Source organism: Benincasa hispida, chromosome 1, assembly GCF_027475165.1.
Source record: "Benincasa hispida cultivar pf3 chromosome 1, pf3_genome.v1.1, whole genome shotgun sequence".
Taxonomy (NCBI): domain Eukaryota; kingdom Viridiplantae; phylum Streptophyta; class Magnoliopsida; order Cucurbitales; family Cucurbitaceae; genus Benincasa; species Benincasa hispida.
The window spans coordinates 27438904-27464877 of NC_143478.1; the positions used below are offsets into that span (position 1 = coordinate 27438904).

Below are 25974 nucleotides of genomic sequence, written 5' to 3' on the forward strand. Positions count from 1 at the left end.
TGGAATTCACTCCTAACCGCTTTTAGAGATAGTAGAAAGGTCGTTCCCTTAACCCTAAATCTTAAATAAGGAGCCACACTCTCTCATTGGCCCGAGAGGGACTTGGTTTGCTGATTAGATCACAAACTAATTGTTCATTAGAGGATGAATGGAACATAAGGAACAAGAGGTAATCTCGAGGGTAAAAAAATCTGTGAATGGTTCACTTACTAATTATGGTTATATTGAGTGGACAAAATTATATCTATAGTGGGGAGAGTGTAACTACTGGGCTTTAGTGGAGAGACCTGGTGGTTAACGAATGTTGATCAGTTCGGTATAAAGAGTTTAGTCGATTAATCTCGGATAGTTGGAGTACATGATTTGTAGTTTCATTAGGTCTCCTTACTAGCTCACAAATGAATTAAACCTTAGAATAGAGTGATGAGTTTAATTTGAAACGTTCAAATTCAAATTAAGGAAATTAGTAATTATATGTGATATAATTACACGTTTAATTATCGAATTAAACGAAATTGGAGAATTGGATAATATTTAAATATGATTTAAATAATAAATTCATGAATAGAGATTTATGGTTATGAAATTAGTGTTTAATTAATTTAATATTTGATATTAAATTACTAGAATTAATTAAACTATTTAATTAATTATTAATTTTATTTAAAAAATTAATTATTGAATTAATTTTGTAAAATTAATGAAATTTCAATTTAACTTGAGAATTAAATGTTGAAATTTAATATTAATTTTGAAAAATAATTTCAAAATTAATAGAAAATTTTGATTTGGAAAAATCCACTAAAAGTGGGTTTTACCCACTTGCATAACACTTACTATCACACTCAAATTCCACTTACAATTAGAAATAGAAGTTAGCTTTCATCTATACGAAGTAATTCCATGATGTACTTGTACAAAAACTGAAGGATTTTCGGTTGGAAAAAAGGCCAAGCATCTGGTTTTTTTTTATAGAGAAAAAGCTGAAGAAGAAGAGTTCTTCCCTGAGCTGAAAAAAAATACCAGAAAGTTGCTTCTTCAAAATTCCCTAAAAATCAGCTCATCTTGATTCCCACAAATCAATCTATGGTCCAAAGAGAATAGTAGGGAAGATCTTTTGGTGGTCTACACTTTGAACCTGAGGAGATTGGAGCGGAATTTGAAGTTCAAAGTTTTCAAAGGTGAGTTTTGTTGAAACCCTCTTTTATTTGGTGAACATGCTTCATTTGATGCTAAAATTGATGAATTAGAGTGCTTAATAATCCTGAATTCTTCTGTTGACTGCTTGCTAACTCCAACAATTTGAGCATCCGGGCTTTAAAGGAGGAGAAATGTCCAGATACGCGTCTGGCGAGGGCGTGCACGAGCGCTCGTGTTGGTGGGGACGTGCACAATGCTGGGCAACAAGCCTATGTGATCAACTGTGCCGTCTGAATTTCAATGCAAGTTCCTCCTTCTTTGGAACTCTACTTACAACGGCGACCTAGGACCTTTCACTAAACTCCTTTCTGAGTACTTTCACACTAATTTCACTAAAATGGAACGAGTGGATTGTGAGACTTGATCGCCCCAACATGCCTTATTTATAGGTGTTCAAAGCTCTCACAGCTTGCGACATAGCGTTACGATGCTAGGGCACAACGTTGCGACACTACATGAAGTTCTTGCCTTCACCTCACCTCGCAGCATCGCGACCCTAAGGCATAACGTCGCCACGCTAAACATGATATTTGCAACAAAAAATCCTTCATTTTCTAGCATTCTCCGCAGCATCATCAACCATGAACGACATGGACTTGTATTACAGACTCGATTACTTAAATAAAATGACCAAAACACACGAGCTCTTACAAATTGATCAAATCAAAATCAATACGAATCTAAATGCTAAATATTGTAAACATCTATTAAGCTAAAAAACCAAATCAAAATTTCAACATTCATCACATGAAGACAGTACACAAAAAAAAAAACACCCAATAAGAACACGCCAATATGGAGTCCTTGTTATTCTCCAGAAACAAGGATGAAGGTGTGGGCTTATTGAATTCTGGTAGACAAAGCAATCGGAGAGTCTGATCTTTCTCTATGTTTCACACAAAGATGAAGAGGGGGGAGAAGGGGAGGGAGTTACATGATTTCCCTTCCCAAGTTATGTAGAAAATAACTCCCTTAGTGGGGAGTTATTTTACTTAAAATTAATATTATATTGATATAATATTAATAATATGGTTAATCGAGCTATTAGTAACCATATTATGTGCTTTTATAATCACATTATAATGCAACATTCTCTTTTAACCTATAGTTTTAATATGAATCATATTCATATTAAATATCAATCTATAGTATAAAATTGATTTAAAATATTTGAATCACATTCAAATATTTTTCTTTCACATATTATATAACTTTAATTATAAATCATATTTATAATTAACTATGTATAATAATGCATCGATATACATCATACATTATATGAATCATATTAATATAATTAATTACTCAAATTCTCATAAATACTTTGAAGAATTCAAATTGTTCCAAAAAAATGATTAATCATTATTTCTATCCTTAGAGAGCTAACAAAGAGACCTATTGGATCTATAGATTAGAAGTTCCATTGATTTGAGATTAACCAACTAAACTGTTTAATTGAATTAATTAACATTCATTAACTGTGAATCACACCACTAAAGACCGACAGTTGCACTCTTTGCACTATAGATATGTTTCTGTGTCCATTGAATATAATCAATCAACAGTAAGTTGACCCTTCACAAATTGCTTGTAACTATAACTAGGTCAAAATTACCATTTTACCCCAGTAATTACATATAACCGATAGTGTTGACAATCAACATGTGGAAGCAATTAGGATCTTAAACACTCTAATTATATTAATTTGTGTAAACAAGCATGCATGTACACAAAAATTACTTAGGGTTCCAAAAAACTATACCTTTGAAGAATCTTCCTTTAAGCTTCAAATCCAGTTGAAATCTCCACTCTAATGCTTGAAGACCACCCCAAGATCTTTCCTATTATCCTCTTGACTTAGATTGGATTATGAGATCCAAAATGAGGTTGAATTTAGGAAAATTTGAGAGATTTTTAGGTTTGGTGTCTAGGGAATGAAGAATCCTTTCTCCATAAAAAAAAGACATTTTGCATGAATCAATTTCTGAGTTAGAAAAATGTCTTTTTTTCCAATTAGCTCATGCAATCCAATTACATGAAGGATTGACACCAAATAACTTAATTAGAGTGGAAAAATATGTGCGGATGTTAGTAGTCAAAGTGGAAAAAACCAACTTTCTCAACCTTTTTTTCTATTATTTTAACTATTTTTCCTTTAAAAAAAATTAATTTGAAATTCCAAATTTCAAATGAAAAACAATTTTATAAAATATTAATTCTATAATTAATATTTTAAATTAAGTTTAAACAAAATGAATTATCATAATTAATTTAAATAAAAATAACACCAATTAATTAATCAATTTTATTAATTATTAATTTAATATTTAGTATATTAAATTAATTTACCACTTATTTCAAACATGAATCCTTATTCATGTAATCAATATTTATATCATATTTAAATATTTTCACTTCTCCAATTCGTTTAATTCAATAATTAAACTTCTAATTATATCGTATATAATTAATAATTTCTCTAATTTGAATTTGAATGTTTCAAATTTTCTCATCACACTATTCTAAGGTTTAGTCTGTTTATAAGCTAGCAGGAGGTGCTAATGAACCTATAGATCATGAGCTCCAACGATTCGAGATTAAATGGCTAAACCCTTTTAACCAAATTAATCAACATTCTTTAACTACTGAGTTACTCCACTAAAGCCTAATAGTTGCACTCTCCTCACTGTAGATATATTTTTGTTCATCTGATTTAACCATGATCAGTAAGTCAATCCTTCACAAATTGTTCGTATTTACAATCGAGTCAGAATTATCGTTTTACCCATGTATACATCTTTCTTCTTAAGTCTCCATCGATCCACTAATGAACAACCGGTTTATGGTTTTACCAATAAACCGAGTCACTCTCAGTTATAGAGAGGATGAGGCCCCTTATTCAAGATTAGGAATCAGTACTTAAGGAAACAATTTATCTACTATCCATGAAAGCGAGTAGGAGTAAATTCCACCTTGTAAGACTATATCCCAAGCTATCTACCCAGTCTTACCCCTAAAATGGGAGGCTTATTGAGCGACAATATTGAGCCACTCTCACCCATGCAAATTAAAGGATGATCCTTAATAAATAGAAGTTCATAATTAGTTTAGGATCAAGATTGAGTTACCTTAGGTCATCGAGTTGAAATAGTCAGTTTTAACAGTAAACGACGATATAAAGAAAAATGACTATTTCATGGTCCAGTCTTATGCAAACATCTTTTGCGTAGAATGCTCCAACTCGCATGTCTCTACATGAACTATTTTTGGTTCACATCATTTGTATCATATACAAAGCAGCCTGCATCCATAGTGTCCCCAGGATGAGGTACCTAATCTTATCCTTATACTTATTGACTGTTTTGGCTATATACTTGATGACATGCAGAAATGCATGTCATCTTAGGCCTTTTACTTATAATTATGAAGGTTGTTAAGCAGAATATGCGGCAATCATGATAAGGAATTCACGAGAAAATGAGCTTGTGTCGATTAGCATGTTGAATCTCAACTAACCCGTTATTTTGCGTTATTATGCGTTCAATGTTCTATTTTTGTAGCTAACATGTGGAAATGAACGAAAACGCGAAAACCGGACCACCGCATAGACAACCGCATGCAGAGAAACACTCCATTGCAAAGGCAAACGCATCGATCAACACGTGGATGTTGCGGTAATCAGTCGTATGCGTCCATCGCATGGGAGTTGTACTCATAAAGTGATTGCGGTCATCATGTAGAGTTGCGGTATTAAGCTAATGTGGCCATTGAATGATTGCGGCTATGTAACAACGCATTCTAATTGAATGATTGCGGCCAAGATCTATAAATAGAAGCCGATGAGCAGAAACTCAGGCATCCAAGGTTTTTGCATGAGGTTCGCCTAGGGAGACTGCTTGGGTATTGCATACTTAGTCATGTGGATTAGGGTTATGAAGCATGTAGCAACCCACCGAGAGGTGTGCGTTGCATGAGTGTTGGAGTAATCTTATTTTCTTACTATGAAACTGCTGCAACGCCTATCTATAAGCTAATGCATTACTTGTCTATGAGTAAAATCAACAACAATCAATTGCCCGGGAGGGTAAGTGGTTGGATGCATTAAGCATGGCATGCATTGTTCACTAGAGATAGGAGTAATCTTGCGTCAACCAAGTTCATGTGTTTGTCTTGTTTTATGTTGTGCCCAACACCCCTTTAGAGCTACTCGAGAGAGAGTCTAAAGAAAGAACCTAATGACTTGAGAGAGCTAGGTTAGAATCTAGACTCGAGAGGGCAAGATTAGATCGTCATAAGTAAGAGATAGGGACTTAGAGATAATCTATGTTTGTCAACACTGCGTCGCATGCACCCTAGGAAATATGTATGATATTATGTGGTCGCCTTATTTATGTGTATGTCACTCCGTCATCGCATAAATGAGAATAGAGGCTTATGTGTAGGTCATATAGACTTATTGCATATATCACATGCGTTCTAGCATTAGAAGCCTTAGCATTCACACGTAGAGGTGGTTTACTACTGTATGTGTGTTGCATGATCGCATGGCTTGCGTTGACTAGGGTTGCCCTTGTGGTCACTCTTAAGGGTTGCATTGAAATCATCTCCGCATTTTATCTATTTTCCCACACATTTATTTCATGTCAAGGTTTTTCGTAACTCTACCTTTCATGCATATTCTCATTATGTTGTCTGTTCGATAGGAGTAGGAGTAGGATTAACTTAGCAACATCCCCTCCATTCTTTTATTTATACCGCTACATGCATATCACCACATACATATAGCTACAAGTCCCTGTGTTCAACCTCGAATTACCCGATAAACTTGCGTTCGCGTTATACTTGGCATAAGCACAAGAAAACTTGTGGCGGGATGTATGGTCATCACATACATTCATTAATGCATTATAAGTCCAACGCATGACCATCAACGCATGACTATCAACGCATATCTTAGGAACATGCATCGCATATCGCGTCCACGAGATTTTGGTTGTCGAGTAAAATTGACTTCTAATTTCCCCCCATCAAGTTTTTGGCGCAAACTTGATTATCTTTTATATCTCTACATAAAGTTCAAGTATTCATGTTATAGCTAGGGGTTCGTTAGTTTATTGGATTTAGACTATTACAAGTGCTATTTATATGTTTAATAACAACTTAATTGAATAAACCTCAATAACATCTTTATTGCAAATAGAATATGCTTAAAGATTACAAACTGCGAGTTTTAGAACATATAACCCAACAAACTCCTACTTGGACTAAAGTTCCAGTGGGTTTACATATACAAAATGTTGAGTAAGAGAGAATGATATAAATACAATAAACTAGGGCATCAGAAACCCATGAATTCTCTCACTTGCTCTAAAAGTATGAATCTCGTAGTCTTAATCCAACTAAGTGACCTAATAGCACCTAAAATGTGCTATTTTTCTCTTCTTAATTCTAGGTCGTTACTATGTTTAATGTGTTTATTTAGTGATTTTGTAGGTATTGAGCATCTTTGAGGTAGAATTCGTCATTACGAGCTGTTGAGGGTTTATTTGGAGCAATTAGAAGCTAATTTGAGCAACCAAACTTCAAAAGGACGTGAAAGGATGAAAATTCCCCTTGATATAGCATTGCAACACGAACCGAGCATTGCGTAATGCTACGAAGCAGTAGTCTCCACAATGTTTGAAAGACAGGGTAGCATCGCAACGTTGTACGTAGCGTTGCGACACTACAAAGTTTACGGAGGTAACACAACATGTGCGTGCAAACGAGCGTTGCAATACTAGGCCTCAACACTGCGATAAGCTAAAGACCAACGTTGCAATGTTGTAACACCAAGTTTAAATGCTTTTCTTCATTTTAGGGCAGAAAGAATTCCCGCACTCGGGCTTCCAACCCTCTTTCTCTCTCTTCTCTCTTCCATTTTCTTATTTGGTGTTCATTTTGTAATTAATCAAGTAGATTCTAGGTTGTAGCTTCTCATTCTCCATGGGAAGGTATGATTTTGGTTCCTAGCTTTGGGATTTGGAGGAACTCAATATTATTTTAGAAGATTCATAATTTATGATGTATATGATCTTGCTTATGGATTCTTACTATGAATTTATTGATGATGTACTGCATTTCCATGTATTTGATTGACAACTAATACTTGTTTATGTAGTTCCATGCTTAGTTTTAACCTTGATTAAGGAAATGAACCATAGGAAGCAAGAAATAAGATTAACATACTTAGTTGTGAACTTAACTGCATTAGGTAATGTTTTAATCAATCTTGATGTGAAAATCGTATTGAACAAGTTAACTAAACAATGGAAGTTAATTAGTTCATCCTAACATATCCTTAGAACTTAATGCGATTAGAGGGGGTTCGTCTTCTCATTCTAGTTAATTAGATAATATGGATGGTTAGTTAGGGTTCTAATTAATTTGGCTACACATAAGAAAGGAGTTTAAGCCATATGTTATGGTTTAATGATCTTAATTTACCTTTTTTTCTATATACAAAAAAAAAAAAAAAAATCAAAATTTGACCTGTCTGGTTCTCTTCAAAAGATGAGAAGCTTTATAGCCTTATCAGGCTATATTGACTTATCCAAGAAGGGACCAAAGAAATATGAGAATTTCTTTGTACCATGATAGGGGATAGGTCAAGTCGAGCTATAGACGTTAAAAACTTGCACTTCCTGGGGGGAGCCAGATAATAAAATTTTACTGCTTTCCTCTACTTCTTTCCTAGCTTAACTTATTCTTTTTCTTTTGTAGGTTCTTTTCCTTTGCCCTAAAAGAATAAGAAGATCAATTCATGCACGAGCCCTCATATCACCATCCCGTGTGCAAAAACGTCATCAAGGGATGTTTTTTATTCCCTTGACTCTTTTATTTTATTAGGCTTAGATTAAAGATGGAGAAAATGTATCATTTTAAGTTGGGGGTGAGGTATATTGTGATAGCTTAGGGTCCTTGAGCGTTGTGCTCGAACAATTTTTGTGTGCTTGAATTGCTTGCTTACTCTTTTGATCGGTTTGTTATGATGAGTAGTTGATGACGCACCCTCTTTGTTATTAGGTTTATATGAAATTATGTTTGAAGAGTGTGATCATGATTTTTAGCCTTTTTTTTAAAATTTTCTCTTATCTCTCATGCACGCCTAAGTCCTTTGTCTAACGAAATTAGATCTTGCATGATTAGAATTGTATTATTGTACTTATACATTTGTTGTCACCCCAGAAGGCCTAGGTGATAGGTGTTAAGTGACTAAAAGCCCAACCTAGTAATGCATGCCTATGTTTTTGCCAAACTCTTGTTTTTTTATTGTAAAAGCCACGTGTAAAGTAAATAAAAAGAGAGATTTTAAAAGGCAAAACATCTTGTAAAGTAAAAGCAAGTTTGTATGTTATTTTTAAACGGGATTACTCCTCTTTCTTGGGGTTATGATTAATCTGAGGCGACTATGACACCCGTAGTTTCCCTTTGTCCTAAAGTACCCCGAGGAATGAGTAAGCTTTCGCATCTTGTTATGAGATGTTGCTCGTGGTTGGATGTTGATGACGGGTAGAAATGCACGTCATTATTGGCCTTTTATTTAGAATTATGAGGGTTGTTAAGTAGAAGATACAGTGACTATATTAAGAATTCATGAGAAAACAAGCTTGCAACGATCGACATTAAGAATCTCGGCTAACCCACTTTTAGACGTTATTATGCGTTCAATTGTCAATCTTCATAGCTAACGCAGGAAGCGGTTGCATATGCGGAAGCCAGGCTATCGCAAAGACGACCGCATACGGGGAATCTCTCCATCGCAGAGGCGAACGCATACGTTCGACGCATGGATGTTGCAGCCATTAACCACATGCGTCCATCGCATAGAAGTTGTAGCTGTCGAGCGAATGCGGTCATCGTAGAGAGACTGCGGCTATAGAATAATAACCATAATAGAGGGATAACCGCAAGGGTGGTGGAATGCGTTGATACTCTGAAAACCAAGCATGAACGCATACCTCGGGTGTATCAAAAGGTGATGTTGACATTTCACCTACCACGCCGTTAGCAGCAAAGATTCAGAGTAGGTCCATCACGTCCATCACGCCGTTAGATGTAGAATTTCAGAGAAGGACCATTAATTTTGTCGGTGATCAAGCTCTATAAATAGAAGCCGATGAGCAGAACTTCAGATCATCCAAGTTTCTACCTTCGGGTGGATCTTTGTGATCCAGACCAAAGGGTGAGAAGATAGTCTTGAGAGTTCTTCATCCCTTCATTCATTCCGAGTGACAATCGGAGCCTTCGCCAGAGTTAGAGCTCGAGAGAGTCTACTCCACCACTCATCCATGGCACCACTGGCAACTTTGACACACATCTGATGGAAGCAAGACATTGCTTCCATCCGCCTTTCCATATCTCTTCTATCCTTATATTGTATTACATTTTGGCTTAAGAAATTAATAAATTTTGTGATCAATGCATTCTATATTTTCCTTTGATTCCATCTCCATCTTCTTTTACTCAGCATCCTTTACTTTCATTGCATCACTGAGTTAGATTGCTAGAGTATCGCATACTTAATCATGCAGCATAAGGATATGAAGCATGTACCAAACCACTGGGAGGTGTGCATTGCGCGATTGTTGTGAGAAAACCTTATTTGCTTAGTGTGAAGCTGTAGCAATACTTGTCTATAAGCGGACGCAATGCTTATCTATGAGTAGAATCAACAGCAACTAACTGCTCGGGAGGGTAAGTAGTTGGTCGCATTAAGTATTATAAGTAAGTGTTCACTAGAGATAGGAATAATCCTACGTCAGCCAGGTTTATGCGATTACCTTGTCTTATGAGTGCATCATTCATCATTTAGGCATACTTGGGAGAGTAGTCTAAAAACCAAATCTAAGACTCGAGAGAGCGGATTGGATTGCATGAGCAAAAATGAGGAACTTAAGAATAAGCTTCGTTTGCTACTACACAACATATGCACCCTTTAAGTAGGATCTAGTGGTATGCAGTCATCTTGCTTATGTGTTAGAGCACGTGAGCGGGAATGTAGATTAGGCTTCCCGACACTATCACCTATACATCGCTTGTGTCTACGTCAAGTGTGTATAGCATGATCGCATAGCTTGCGTTGGCTGGGGTTACCCTTGCAATCAAGCTTAGTGTTGCAGTGAAGACATCCTCGCCTTTTCATCTATTTTTCCATGCATTTTACTACGTGTTAAAAGTTGTCGTGTCTCTACCTCTCAGTCATACTTCCACTGTTTAATCTGTTAGTTAGGAGTAGGAGTAGTGCTTAGCCCATAACCCTCATCATTCTTTTATTTCTTCGCCGCAAACACATTACCGCATACCATTTAGCTACAAGTCCCTAAGTTTGACCTCAGATCACCCGAGAAACTTGCGATCTAGTTATACTTGGCGAGAGCGCAAGAAAACTTGTGACAGGAACGCATGATCATTGCATATGAGATCAATGCATATTTTCCATTCCAACGCATGATCACCGACACATGAGAACAAACGCATAACTTAAGATATGCATCGCACAATATACGTTCCATAAATTTTCATCACCAGATGTCTTTCATGTAACTCGTGTGGGCAAGCCAAAACGAAGTTGACGTGTCTAAATAAGGTTTCCTCTTTTGAGTAAAGTAAAAAGATCTGAAAAGACAAAAAAAATATATAATAAATGTTTGGTTTCCTTAAGTGTGTCATTGCATTGTTAAGTCTAGGAAGCATAGCTCTTGAACCTTTGAGCCAAAGTAGGGGAAAATGAATTGAGGGCCCTATAAGACCATTCCGGGTTTTGCAGGCTTAATTAGTTAGGGCTTTGGACTCATTCATGCATGGATAGGTTTAGGATCATTTTTAAAATGTGCTTTATTGATTGATTGTAATCAGATTTCATTTTTCATTGCAAGTCTTATCCTTATAGACTGTCGAGACTAGAGTAACGACCTTTGTGATTAAGTAAGTATTTAATTTTGTATGAATGTGTGATTCTACCTTGCTCGAGGACGATCAAGAATTAAGTTGGGGCTGTTTGATAACATCTAAAATGTGTTATTTTCTTCTTCTTCCTTCTAGGTCGTTACTACTTAACGTGTTTATTTAGTGATTTCATGGGTATTAAGTATCTTTGAGGTGAAATCCATCATTATGAGCTGTTCAGGATTAATTTGGAGTAATTAGGAGCTAATTTGAGCAATCTTAAAAGGATGTGAAAGGACGAAAATGCCCTTGGATGTAGTGTTGCACAACACTACAAGGTAGTAGTCTCCACAGCGTTGGAAAGATAGGGCAGCGTTGCAACGTTGCACGTAGCATTGTGATGCTACGAAATTTAATGGAGGCAAACAGCGTCGCAATGCTGCGATAAGCTGGAGACCAGTGTTGCAATGTTGCGACATTGACTTTGAATGCTTTTCATCGTTTTAGGGCAGAAAAAATCACCCACACTCGGGCTCCCAAGCTTTTTCTCTCTCTTCTCTCTTCCATTTTCTTATTTGGGTGTTCATTTTTTAATTAATCAAGTAGATTCTAGGTTGTAGCTTCTCATTGTCCATAGGAAGGTAATTTTGGTTCCTAGCTTTGGGATTTGGAGGAACTGAATATTATTTTAGGAGATTCGTAATTTATGATGAATATGATCTTGCTTATGGATTCTCACTATGAATTTATTGATGATGTACTGCATTTCCATGTATTTGATTGACAACTAATATTTGTTTATGTAGTTCCATGCTTAGTTTTATCCTTGATTAAGGAAATGAACCATAGGAAGCAAGGGATTAGATTAATGTGCTTAGTTGTGAAGTTAACCGCACTAGGTAATGCTTTAATCAATCTTCATGTGAAAATTGTATTGAACGAGTTAACTAGACGATCGACGTTAATTAGTTTAATCCTAGCATATCCCTATTACATTATGTAATTAGCTAATGTGATTAAATGCGGGTTCAACTAAAATTAGCTTCGAAGAACTAATCTTCCATGCTTCCCTATGGTTCGACCCTGGACTTGCCGCTTAGTTGTTTTTCCGTGATTTATAAATATTATTTGTCTAGCAAGGGTTTATAGGTAATGATAAATATTGATGCTCAGCATCACCCTTGAACACCTTAGCTGTGAGGGCTTTTGTAAATGGATTAGCTAAATTATCTTTTGATGTTATTTGCGTGATGATCATGTCTCCTCCGTGTACTATCTCCCTGATGAGATGGTACTTGTACTCGATGTGCTTCCCACGCTCATGGCTTCTCGATTATTTTAAATTTGAAACCGCTCCACTATTATCACAATAGAGGATGATAGGCAGATGCATATTTGGAACCACTTCCAAATTGTTCAAGGACTTCCTAAGCTATACTGCTTCTTTCACTACTTCACATGCAGCTACATACTCCACTTCCATGGTGGAGCCAATAATACAACTTTGCATTATACTTCTCCATGCTACAGCCCTTCCATTCAGAGTGAATACTGATCCTAAAGTAGATTTCCTAGAAACCACATCGGTCTGAAAATCAGAATAAGTGTATCATGTAAGGATCAGATCCTTAGCACCATACACAAACTTGTAGCCCTTCATTCTCTGAAGATACTTGAGGATGTTCTTAAAAGCAGTCCAATGATCATATCCAGGATTGGATTGAAGTCTACTGACTATTCCAACTGTATAGCATATGTCTAGGCGTGTACATAACATGGCATACATCAAACTCCAAAAGATGGATGCATAAGGAATTTGTTTCATAGTCTTAACATTTTAAGGTGTTTTAGGACATTGTTTCTTAGACAGATGAATTCCATGTCTGAAAGGTAATACACCCCTCTTAAAATTTTGCATCTTATATCAAGACAACATATTGTCAATATAAGATGCTTGAGATCATACTAGCATTTTGTTCTTGCAATTTTGAACTATTTGGATTCCAAGAACATACTGTGCATCTGATATGCACTCCAAAAGTGCGTTCTTTCGGCTTAGAATTTAGTTAATTTCATGCTTAATATAAGAGCTTTGATGCTTTTTATGTTTAATTGTAGGAAATCGAGCATTTTGAACGGAACAAGCAACTTTTGAGGATTTAATGGCCAAAATATCCCATAAAGGTCAAATCTTTGACTTAGGGCAATGCTCATAGAGAAAATAAAGAAAAAGGGTCAAAAAGATGAAGACTGCAGGCAGGACAGCGTCAAGTGAGCATTGCAATGCTGCGTCACAACATTGGAGACCCGAGAGCAATTGAGAACACGACAGTGTCACAATGCTGCAACACTACAAGTGGCTGATGCACGTTGTTTGTAAATCAGTGTCAACGTTGCAACGCTGGTTGCGACAGATGTCTATAAATACTGTGTTGCGCCAAATTGAACAGGGGAACCGATTCTAGGGCTGATTTTTAGAGCATGATTTGATATTACGGTGAGGCCTCCATGGGGAGAGTAAATCTAGACAGAGGCAGTATCTTAGAGCTTCGAAGGATAGAAGATTTAAAGAGTTCCTTGGGTTGCGATTCCGGATTCGAGAACAAGAGTCTAGAACACGACTTTCAATTTATTCCCTCTTTTATTTTATGTTCCTTTGTGTTTGGAAACTTCATGAACGGTCTATATTTTTATTGTAACCACGAGTGTCTGATTTATGTTTCTAGAGTGTTGATCTAGTTTTATGTTAATTGGTTATTTCTTAGATTGAATTTATGCATAATTATTTTAGCATGTTTGTTCTTAATGATTGCGAACAATTGGCCATTGTTTGAATGTTCTTTACTTAATGTCTTGCTTGAGAAAGAGGACGTTAGGTTAGATCTAGCATGTTAAACTATTAATCAAGTATGCACGAGAGTGATAGAAGATTCATAGAAATTGTTGATGGAGGAACTTAATGTTGACTAATCAAGCAATAGAAGAGATATAGGTTGATGGTTAGTTATTAGAAAAGGTTGAGCTCGAGAGAGGATTCTTGGATATAAGACTACTAGGTCTATAATTTGCATGAAATCAATCTAAAATAATTAATTTGATTAATCCATTTAACGCAATCATACCCTAGAACGTGTCTTTGTCTAGTTTCATCTCGGTATTATCTTTTATTTGCTTTTTAGGAGTACATTAATTAGATTCTCATCACAGTTCAGTCCCCTAAATAAAATTAGAATGATCTTTGAATAGCTAAAAGAGTCAAACAAAAATTTCAGAGGATGATACTCGGTCTCTTGGCCATTTTATTATATTATGACTTGATGCGTGTGCTTGCACTCCATCAGAATCTCCTAAATATTTCATTTGAAATTGAGATGCTAACCACCCTTTAGTGTTAACAAGAAATCCTACCTCATTCCCAATGAGTAGGATATCATCAACATATAATACCAGAAAAGCTAATGTTTTGTTGACAATTTTTTGTATACACAAGGTTCGTCAACGTTTTGTTCAAAGCCATAAGATTTGATCACATTATCAAATCTTATATTTCAGGATCGAGATACTTGTTTGAACCCATAAATGGATCTTTTAAGCCTGCAAACCTTTTGCTCTTGACCCTGTTCAATGAACCCTTTTAATTGAGACATATAGATACTCTCTTCAAGATAGCCATTCAAAAAGACGGTCTTGACATCCATTTTCCATATCTCATAATCATAAAAGGCAGTAATGGATAAGAGTATTCTAATAAACTTAATCATTGCAACTGGAGAGAAGGTTTCTTCATAGTCCAATCCCTCTCTTCGGGTAAACCCTTTTGCCATGAGTCTAGCTTTGTTGGTCTATACCTTATCATCTTCGTCTTATTTTCTCTTGTAGATCCATTTGCATCCAATAGATTTTACCCCATCTGTTTGATCTACAAGTTCCCAGACTGAATTGAAGTATACATACTCCATTTCGAGGTCCATGACTTTTATCCACTAGTCTCGATCCACATCTTCCATTGCTTGTTTAAAGGTCAATGGATCCTTCAAGCCATCATTGGGTATGACGACTTAAGTTTCTGTCAAGCCCATGTAACGATCAGGTTGTTGAACAACCCTCCCACTATGTCGAGGCACTCTTACTTCTTGAGAAGGATGTGATGGACCAATTTCATCAACACCTCTTGTTTAAGAACCAACCTGATCAATAACCTTTGTTCATCTATCTATAGTTTCTTTAGTCATTTCACTCAATACTAACCTACTGCGAGGTTGATGATTTCTAATGTCGTCCTCCAGTAAGAATGTTGCATTTGTCAATACAAATACTTTATCCTCTTGAGGATCATAAAATAGACCACCGTTTGTCTCTTTGGGGTATCCTACAAATAGGCATACTTTTGAATGACGTTCTAGTTTCTTTGGGTTTTGTACCAGTACATGTGCTGGACATTCCCAAATTCTGAAGTGATGTAAACTGTCTTTACGCTATTGCCATAACTTGTACGGTGTTTTAGAAATACTTTTCGAGGGAATCATGTTGAAAATATATATTGCAGTCTGTATTGTGTTTTTCGATAATGAATTAGGCAATTGAGCATAACCCATCATCAAATGAACCATGTACCGGACGCTGTGAGTTGAGACTTAATTTCGTGTTTTATCAAATAGTTATGGAATTTTAAGTCCATATACTCTCCATCTCGATCTGATCAAAGTGTTATAATTTTTTTTACCTAATTGATTCTTAACCTCGGTCTTATACTCCTTGAACTTTTCAAGGGTTTCAGACTTATTATGCGGTAAATATAGTCATATCTAGAATAATCATCAATAAAACTAATGAAGTATTCATACCCTCCACGTGCCCTGATATTCATCGAACCACAGAGGTTTGAATGCACGAATTCTAAGGGTTCTTTGGCTCTATGATATTTTTCTGCAAAAGATATTTTGGTCATCTTACCCTCAAGATAAGACTCACATGGTGGTAAAAAGTTGTCTTCTAACTGGTTTATGAGTTCACTCTTAACCAATCTCCCAATCCTATTGAGATTAATGTGGTCAAGTCTTAAGTGTCAAAGATACGCATTAGGAGAATTTTGCTCTCCCTTATTTTGAGTTTCAGCTGTTTTAGACATCTCTATATTCAAAACAGCTTTTGCATCAGTTAGTTTTAACTCATACAAGTTATTTTCTAGTTTTGCATAACATATTTTAATACCCTTTGAAATAATGAATACTTCATTAATTTCAAAAGAAACTTTATATTTTTGTTCTAGAAAAAATGAGATAGATATTAAATTCCTCCTCATAGCACGAACATAATAAACACTTTCAAGTAAAATGAATTTATCTTCGATAAATTAATTCATATCTCCCACTCTTTTAGATGAGACAATCTCTCTGGTCCCTACCTTAAAGGTTGTCTCGTCTTTTGTAAGTTGTCTCAAGGAACTAGTTTTCTAAACAAAAGCACAAATATACTTAGTGACACCTGAATCCAATATCTAGGTTAATTTGACAATTTCCATTAAACATGTTTCAACGACCCGTAAATCATATTTACTTCACGGTGCTTTCTTAACTTCCTCATCTATGACATTTCCATTTATTACTTTTAGCATATCTAGAACATGTTTATTAACAAAGGTTTTGTCCTGTATGTCAAAGTTATAAACATTATCGAGAGTATTGTGCTTGATAGATTGTCAAACAATGTCTGCATCAAATCCATGATTTCTTTTGTGGAAACCATGCTCTCGTAATTCTTAGCTAGTATATCAGATATGCTTGCTAATTTATAGATTTGAGCTTTATCATTTGCTCTAAATCTCATAAAATGAATGAAACATCAATTTGTAATATTCTACCTTAAATAAATAACAAAAGTAAAGTCAAAATTAAAAAAATAATGTGAATAAAGAAAGAGTTAAATATTTCGAAATTTCGAAATAATGGTGAAAATGTTAAATTGATTAAAAAACAATAAAGCTAAAAATTCTCAACGAAATAATTCAAAATCTAAGATATTTTATGAAATATATGGTGTACAATGATTTTTTTTTTTCTTTTTAGTTCTCCCATGTTACAAATTTGTAAATAATCTTCCATCCAAATTTGCATATGCATAATAAATTATATCATGAGCATATAAATTAGGTCAAAAACAAACAACCGAACCATCGAAATGTTTAAGATCAATATTAAAAAGAAAATGTCTGAAATCATTATTAAAAGGTACAAATATGATTTACATAGTAGAAAAAAAATACAAATAAATCTGATAATTAGTAATTAATCCTTCAAAAGAAAATAGACAAAGGGAACTTCAAGGTTTATTGGGAGGATGGTAGTTTCCCTTCCAACCTCTATCCAGCACTTGATTAAATAATCTCATCTCCTTCTTCACATCATTCATCTCCAATTGCTTCTCACCTGAGATTAGTCGAACAATAATTTAGGCCAAGTACAAAAAAACAACTTTGCCCTTTGTTTAGGATGATACTTATTTTGTTTGATCTTTCATAAACATTTAAAAATATCATCCAATTAAAAAATTGGTGTCTGAAATGCCGGTGTGATAGTAATTTGGAATGAAAATTGATACCATCATTACAGGCCATCACCACGCCCATTTCAAATTTGACCCAATTTTCATCCAAAATTCTAATGGGTTTAAATTATTTAAAAGGTAGTTTGAAAGCATTGATGAAAAGCTAATGATAATATTCAACATTTAAATGAAAAAAGTGGTGTTTTTCAAATAAATGATAAAGTTCATGATACTTAATTTTTTTTTTTAGTATTAACCAAAAGTTTCTAATAAGTTTTTGAGCTTTTTAATTTTGTGTCGAATAAGTTTATGTCATTAAGTTCTTGGAGACTTATTAGAAGTTTTTTTTAAAAAAAAAAACAAACAAAAGATGCTACACAACCCTAAAGAGTAGTGTGAGAGCATAACTTACAATTTAACTATTTTTTTCCTATACTCTGTTAAATTATAAATTGACCCAAAACTTGAAGCTTATAAGTTATGATAAATGTAATTATATCAACACTCTAATACTCCCTCATATTTGAAGGCTTGAAAATTTGTAGAAAATCCAACAAGTGGAAATAAATATTAATTGGAAACAAAATGATACTAAAGAAGTCTGAACATATGACCTCCTCCTTTGTTATCATGTTAAATCATTAATTGATCCAAAAACATAAACTAATAGATTATGATAAATTTAAATATATCAACACTTGAACAAAAGTGATGAATCATGAGAAGAGAAATTAAAACTTACGAGCTATGCCAACCATTACATTGAGTTCCCTAGCAGAAACTTTGACAGCAAGGAGAAGCATAGCAATGAAGACAATCTTCCAAGCACCAAAACATGCTTTTGTGGAAGCCATTTGTGTCTTCAAAACCCGCGAGCCTTTGTTTTGTTAGTAGTAGAGAGACGTTAATTTGTTAGCGTATATAAACCCAACAAAACTTATTGAAAGCTTCAAATGTCAAGAGGACAAAAATCGAATTCCTTGAAGAAAAAGGTATTTTTCAAAGCACACTTGTTTCATATATTGCAAGGTCAAAGAAAGCGGCCCAAAATAATTAATGTTTCCTTTTTGTATTTGTTTGTTGGGATGAAAAAGGACCAAGCCCATAGTAAAAGCAAAAGTTAATGGGAAAGATTTTGTTCCACGATGGATGATTTATCATTGGCAAAAGGGTATATATATAAAGACATGTAAGAGAACTTCTAAATTATATGCACACGTTGTTGTTTGGGTGGGTTTAATTTTGATTCAGATAACTGGGTTCATGTGACAAAACGGCTAATTTTTTACTACCTGATTAGACTTCCAATTCTTTCCTGCTTCATGTTCATATACAACGATTTTTTTCCAGATCTGATAAAGTTTATTTTATCAAGCTTTTCTTCTTATGATATATTGTTCTGAACAAACTTTCCTTCAATTTCATTCCTTTCTCTAGCGAGTGCACGCCTGAGCTTGAAGATTGTGTAAACCTTTGAAGAGCAACCGACAATCGCAATTTAGCACCAAGGTCACACCCAATTTTACTTTTTAAGACAATAGATCTTTCACTGATTTGGAATTATAGTATTTTTATGAAAAATACACACTCATCTTTCTTCTTTTAGTCAAGCTAGCTGTATAACCGTTCTTTTTTTTTTTTTTTTTTTTGTATTGTTATGTTATGTTCACAAATGGAGGGGTTTTGGGTTGGTTGGTAGGTTAGGACATAAAAACACGTTTATTTGTAAACGTTCTATTTAAAAATAAAATAAAAAAGGGAAAGGTAACCAAAACCAAAAGTATACTACTAACTTGAGGGTTAAGTTATCATCCTAGCTATTTATTTATTTAAGTAGGGTTTAAAAAAGCAGTACGTTATAGTAGAAACAATTTGGTCAAATCTCTTAAAATATCCATCACCTCGTTTTCAACTAGTAACAATTTTCTTAATCAATACATCATTTTTAGAGTTAAAAAACCACTTCTTTTTGGACGTTATTATATAGAGCGATGAGTGTTGGGGATCTAAATTGCTTATGTTGGAGTTTGAATTTTGGGGGAAAAAAAATTAAAGTATGAATTCTATTTGGATATGGACTAAAACAAGTCCTTAAAAAATCAATCCAAATAGATTAAAAGTAGAACTATGTTATTTATGCAAAAAATGGGTAGGAAAATAATGAAAAGAAAATTCCTATAAGAGTTGGCATTCTGACCAAAAATCATATTTAAACAAACCATACGAAATCATATACTTTATAGCACAAATATGGAGCCAATTATTTGTGTTTAAAAAGATACGATTATAAACTTCACAAAAACTACCCTACTACTGTCATAATTTCTTCCCATTATTGTACAAAGCAGTAGAGTTTAGAGAAATATTTGGAGTAATTGAGAAAACGTTTGTAAATGACTTAAATGATACAAAAGTTTTCAATTAAATATGACGTTTTTGTTTTAAAAAGAATATTTTAATTTATTAACATGTATGTGAGAAACATACAACACAATAGAGTTTGCAAAAACATTAAGTGGTTGTTTGGAGATTCGTAATGGAATGATTTTATAATGTAATGTAATCCAAATATCATGTTAAGATTGAGCGTTTTGGACCCGATTTGTAATGTTAAACTCATCCCGTTTCGACAGTTTTCAACCCAACCCTCTTTCCACCGTTTTTACGCTTCATCATCCTATTTTTGTTCCACCCTTGATTCCTCACACATTCCAACACTCCTCTGATTCCCAGTAATCCTGATTACATTCTAGCCTCCCAAACAACCCCTACAAGTAATAGGGAAAGAGTTGTTAATATGACTTGAATGATACAAAAGTATTATATAAAATTTTACTCTTATGTTCAAATCATAACTTCAACTAGATCAAGGTCATACACAAGCATTTGGGTAAAAGAGAACAACAACTGATAGCTCTCGAAAATAGCAATTTTCATGTCTCTAATCTCTTTTGTTTGTTATGTATAATGTGTTTAAATTCCTATTCTGTAGGATTCTCAAGCATATCATGCATTTTAGAGTGCCCATGCCGTTTGGGGTTGATTTGGAGTTATCGAAAGTGAAATTGAGCAATCGGAGCTTCAAATGAGTGAAATTACCAAAATGTCCCTACAGCCAAGCACAGCTACGCTTGTTATGCGCTGTGCTCGGCACTCAAGGGTAGAATGCTACTTAAGTGGGAGCGTAGTGGCATTACTTTGGAGTGCAACTGCACTTTGGATGTTGACGGAGTAACAGCACAATGCACGTGCAGTCAATCGATGGGAGAGTGCTAGGGTGGGCAAAGCGGCGCTCAAGATAGGTGCTTCAACAACAGCCTGGAGAGCAGTTGCACTCTCCAACAACGCATCGCATTTCTATAATAATCTCCTCATTTTTTAGGGTTTTTCATGTTGATTTTGATAGGCTAAAGGGAATCATTGTTTTCCTCTTCTTCCTTTATCTTTTTAGCATCTTAGCTTAGGTTTATACTTTTGCTTTGGGTTATAAACAATAGATTGGATCTCTCCTCCTTGTTTTGTCTATAAATCAATGGGCTAAACTTTCTATCGAGTTTTGAGAGCAAGACCCTTTGTAATTTTCTTAAGAATTACGTTCTTGGATTGAATGCATTATGATTTTATATTTGTTGTGTTGTATGTCCTAAAACTTGTAGTTTGTAAACAGTAAACATACATGAAGTTTATTCAGACAAATGTTGTTGAATGAAAATGAATGGATAACTCTAAATCTAATAAATTATGAACCCTTGGCTATTGTTATAAATATTTAGACTTTATGTGGAGACATAAACTGGATCAAGTTTGAGTATAAAAGCCTAAGTAATATATAGTACTTGGATTAGGTTGGGTACCTATTTCTAAATATACTATTGAATACGACCCGTTTTACGATTGTTACAAATGTTGTAAAGAGTCATAAATGATGTGATCAGTTTGTTCATGTAAAGACATGTGAGCAAAGGTGTTCTACATGATGAGATTGTGTAAGACTAACCACGAAATAATCATTGTTATGTATTAACACCGCTTACTATTAACACTGATTAATTTCACTTCTTGATGACCTAGATAACTTGATCTGAATCCTGAGCTATCTATGAACTCCTGTTTATTCGGGATTGTCCTTTGATCTGCATGGGTGAGGGTAAACTCAACAGTGTTGCTCAATATGCCTTCTATTTCAAGGATAAGACCGAGTAGATAGCTGGGGACATAGAATTTGCAAGATGGAATTCACTCTTACCAATTTTAGGGATAGTAGAAAGGTTGTTCCCTTAAAAGCTAATTTCATGTAACGACCCGACCTCCTAGGACTTAAGTTAGGCCATTACTAAATACATGCATGCATGGAACTTAAAACGACACTTTTTTATGGTGAAATAAATGCTAAATAAATAAGGTAAGTGCAAAAGGCTTTCATTAAATTCAAATATTAAAAACAACAATAGGGTACCCATAAATCATAAATGATAATAAATAAGTTTGAAAACGATTCTTAATAGTAAGTTTCAAAAATCAAAACTGAAAGTTAAGAAAAACATGAAAAGAAATCTAACTCATGAGCGGAAGCATAAAACTAGTCCCAGTGGCTTGATCACGAATTCCGCTTGTCCATCGCCGGTGCATCTCTATCCTTACTTGAAACAACAATATGAGAAAGAATGAGTATAAAATACTCAGTAAGTAACCCCACTACTGGGGTCATGTTAGGCATCTATGTCCTCTAGATGCTTACCTCTGGTAGAACATATAAACTGTCCTAGTCCTCATGCGACACATACATACTTGAAAAACTGAGTTTTATCCTACTATAGCTAAATATGCCCATTACTTGTGGTGAATCCCGAAGGAAACACAATCTGGTGAATCCCGAAGGAAACAAAAACTGATGAATCCTGAAGGAAACACAAACTGGTGAATCCCGAAGAAAACAAAATATCTGATGAATCCCGAAGGAAACACAAACTGGTGAATCCCAAAAGAAACACAATATCTGGTGAATCCCAAAGGAAACACAAACTGGTGAATCCTAAAGGAAACATAATATCTGGTGAATCCCGAAGGAAACACAAACTGGTGAATCCCAAAGGAAACACAAACTGGTGAATCACAAAGGAAACATAATATCTGGTGAATCCCGAAGGAAACACAAACTGGTGAATCCCGAAGAAAACACAAGCTGGTGAATCCCGAAGGAAACACAATATCTAGTGGGCATTCTAACTAATCAGTAAAATCACTATCACAATCTCGACATCACAATCTCAACATGGTTCTATATCATACATATACATCTCATCATCATGATTCTACAATATAGATATAAATTTCATCATCATAGCTTTACAACATATGTATGCATCTCATCCTCCTTAAATTCAACAGTATTTCTAATAAAAATAATATACTCAAATCATACTAGTATTCAAACATCTCTATGCGCAACTAGCCTTTTAAACTCTCATATCAGCAAGGCATACATAAACATCAAACTATCAATATATCCTCCGTAAATCATATTTGTCAATTCCTGACTCTAGTCATTTCAAACCTCAGTCAATGAAGGCGGATATAAATATCATGCTAACTAATAATCCTATATAAATAATAATTATCATTGTCGGGCACTAGGGCAGTTTCAGTAGTAAGATTACTTACCTCAACTTGGTAAAAAACGCAAAACAAAATCTCCTTGGAACTTCTTTAGCACAAGTTGTGGCTTGATCCAAGACAAATTCCAATACTCGATTTAATTAGCCAATTTGATCATGAATTAAATCCAAAATCAATAACTTAATTTTCCCACTATTACTCTCAATCCAAAAGAATAACCATCCAACAACTTACAAAACTTACCGATCTTCACCAATTTTATACAAAAAAAAAAAAAAAGGTATCTAGCTTGATGGTCAATGCTCAAAACTTCCAAACCTTGAATCTAAGTTTCAAACCAAAGAGAGGTTACTAATTTAACCCAAAATCAAAGGGGTGAACTTCACCTCCCAAATTATAAGGAAAAATAAGTCTTACCCAAGATTTCCTCAAAATTCTGGCCAAGATCGGGGCAATGGTGGCCAACGGTGCGTCGACTTATGGATACCATAGATAGGCAGCGTGTGTTGCTATCGGACAACATAAATTATTTAGGCTAGCGACTGGTAGTGAGGGTCTTGCATGAGGAGGGTTTGCGAGAGTGGGAGAGAAGGAAAATTTCTAGTTTACAGATTTTATTTAACAACGATTACGAACAAATTAGTGTATCAAACAACAATCCAACCGTTCAAAATGAAACTTTATATGTCTCAAACAGACTGACCAAATTTGAGCACGATCCAACGGTTCAAAATCTGGAAATCGAAAATTTTATGAAAGTTGTCGCTGAAAAACCGAATTGTTTTCTCCCAATTTTTTTGACATCTTTTCACTCTCATTTAATTTCGAAAAAAAAAAAATCTCAATTCTTCTATTTCTTCCAAATTTTGAAAAGATAAATAAAATATTTTATCACAATATCTCCAAAATCTCTAAAGATTCTATTAAATTTAGAAATCAATTAACTTTTTAAATTATCTTAATTTAGGCTTCAAAAACCAAAATTAAAGGGCATAAGATCCATCAATTTGATACAAATTAAATCCTTCAAAATATTTAAATAAATTCAAAACCACATGAAATTAATTATCTCCTTTAATTTTTTTTTTTTAAGTTGGCCCTAAAATCTAAAATCAAAGGCAAGGAAAATTCAATATTTTCAAGATAATCAGTTCGAATATCTAATCAATTAAATTCAATTTAACCAATAAAAATTTTTCAATTGTTTCAATTTAACCCTAATTTTCCAAATGAAAGAGAAATTTAAACTCAATAATTTTAGATAATTAACTTAAATTTTTCTGAAATTCGGGATGTTATATTCTTCCCTCAAGAAACTTTCGCCCTCAAAAGTTCAAGTCTTTAAAGGCTCGTGATACTTAGTTCTTATCTCATCCTCATATTTTCAAATTGCTTCTTCAGACCGATAATTCTACCAAAGAACTTTTAATTAGCACTAACTCCACATTTCAAAAAGTCTTCACCTCCTACCATGAATTGTATAACTTATTTGAGATAATATCATGTTACTCGTTAATCTTAAAACAAACACATATCACCATTTAGACCCTCCTATGCACGAGTCTGAAAATATCACTTAAATGAAGCTCTTGAAGTCCACATATATTGTAGAGCATTTATCATTCCAAAATACGTCACCATAACCGCATAATAGCTATAACCATTACCTGATGCCAGTTTCTAAGATAAAGACCTTCATGATTGCGTACATCTATATTGAGAATGTTCACACTCCATAGAGTGGATCACCTCACTGTCCATGCAACATAAAACATATCATTCATGGCATCTCAAATCCAGGATTTAGAATTCGAATTCGGCACCTAGTTTCCCTGACAATCCCCTGCAACCGAGATACGCTATCATATTCAATCCGTAATAGTTGATACAAAGTCACGTGAATCATCTTTCTTTCCTAATAAACAAAGCTAATGTACTCCAAGGCAAAACATTAAGGCACATATGAAACACTTTGCTAAATGGTTCTCGTATGAGTGACTTAGGCTATTCCAACCCTACTAAAGTCCTTCTATGAGGAGCCTTAAGAATAGGAGTTTCTTTCAACTCAAGTTCATCTCTAGTGCTAGGGGTCATTATGGGAGATCAAATTTACTCAACCTTAATACTCATATAGCTTTTTTTTTCTTTCTTGGAGCTAGATTACTTTCACCATCAAATTAAATCGATGGCTTCATTAATTCCTTGTTCTAGATATTCGTGTCCACACTTAAAACCTCAAAACCTTGCTAATACCTTTCAACGTCTTCCCCCTCTTTAACGAGGCCTTACCCATTCCATTTCCATGGTTTCTAGCAACTATTGCTGCTAAACATCCTTTCATAAAACGTTATTTCCTCGACTCCACTATAATTTGAAGAAGATTGCTAAGCACTCTTCCAACGCGTGATAGTCTAGCTTAATCAAATTCTCATGCTAAAATTGAGTTCCATGACCAATAGCTTAGGTAGGATATCCAGTCAACCAACAAATGCTAAGATCCATAGTTCCAAATAGTAATGAGATTGTTCATACCAACTTTAAAGGTTCGTAAACACATATTTCCTATCTTGGACACCAAACCAAACCTTTGTTCTTAATCTCAAAACATCAATTCTCCTTACCTTCTCAAAACAACAAAATATTTCTCAAATCCTTTCATCTTCCCTTATCTTTTCCAAGACCAATAAA

The 25974-nt window shown here is 34.5% G+C and overlaps 1 long non-coding RNA gene across 1 annotated transcript; it reads right to left on the reverse strand.

The window, feature by feature from the left end:
- Positions 1–17286: 17286 nt before the first annotated feature.
- LOC150038352 (uncharacterized) lies at positions 17287–18571 on the reverse strand. The gene is made up of 2 exons (XR_016524144.1): positions 18413–18571; positions 17287–17552 (listed from the first exon to the last, which is right to left on the reverse strand). It is a non-coding gene; the product is annotated as an uncharacterized LOC150038352 (long non-coding RNA).
- Positions 18572–25974: the final 7403 nt, after the last annotated feature.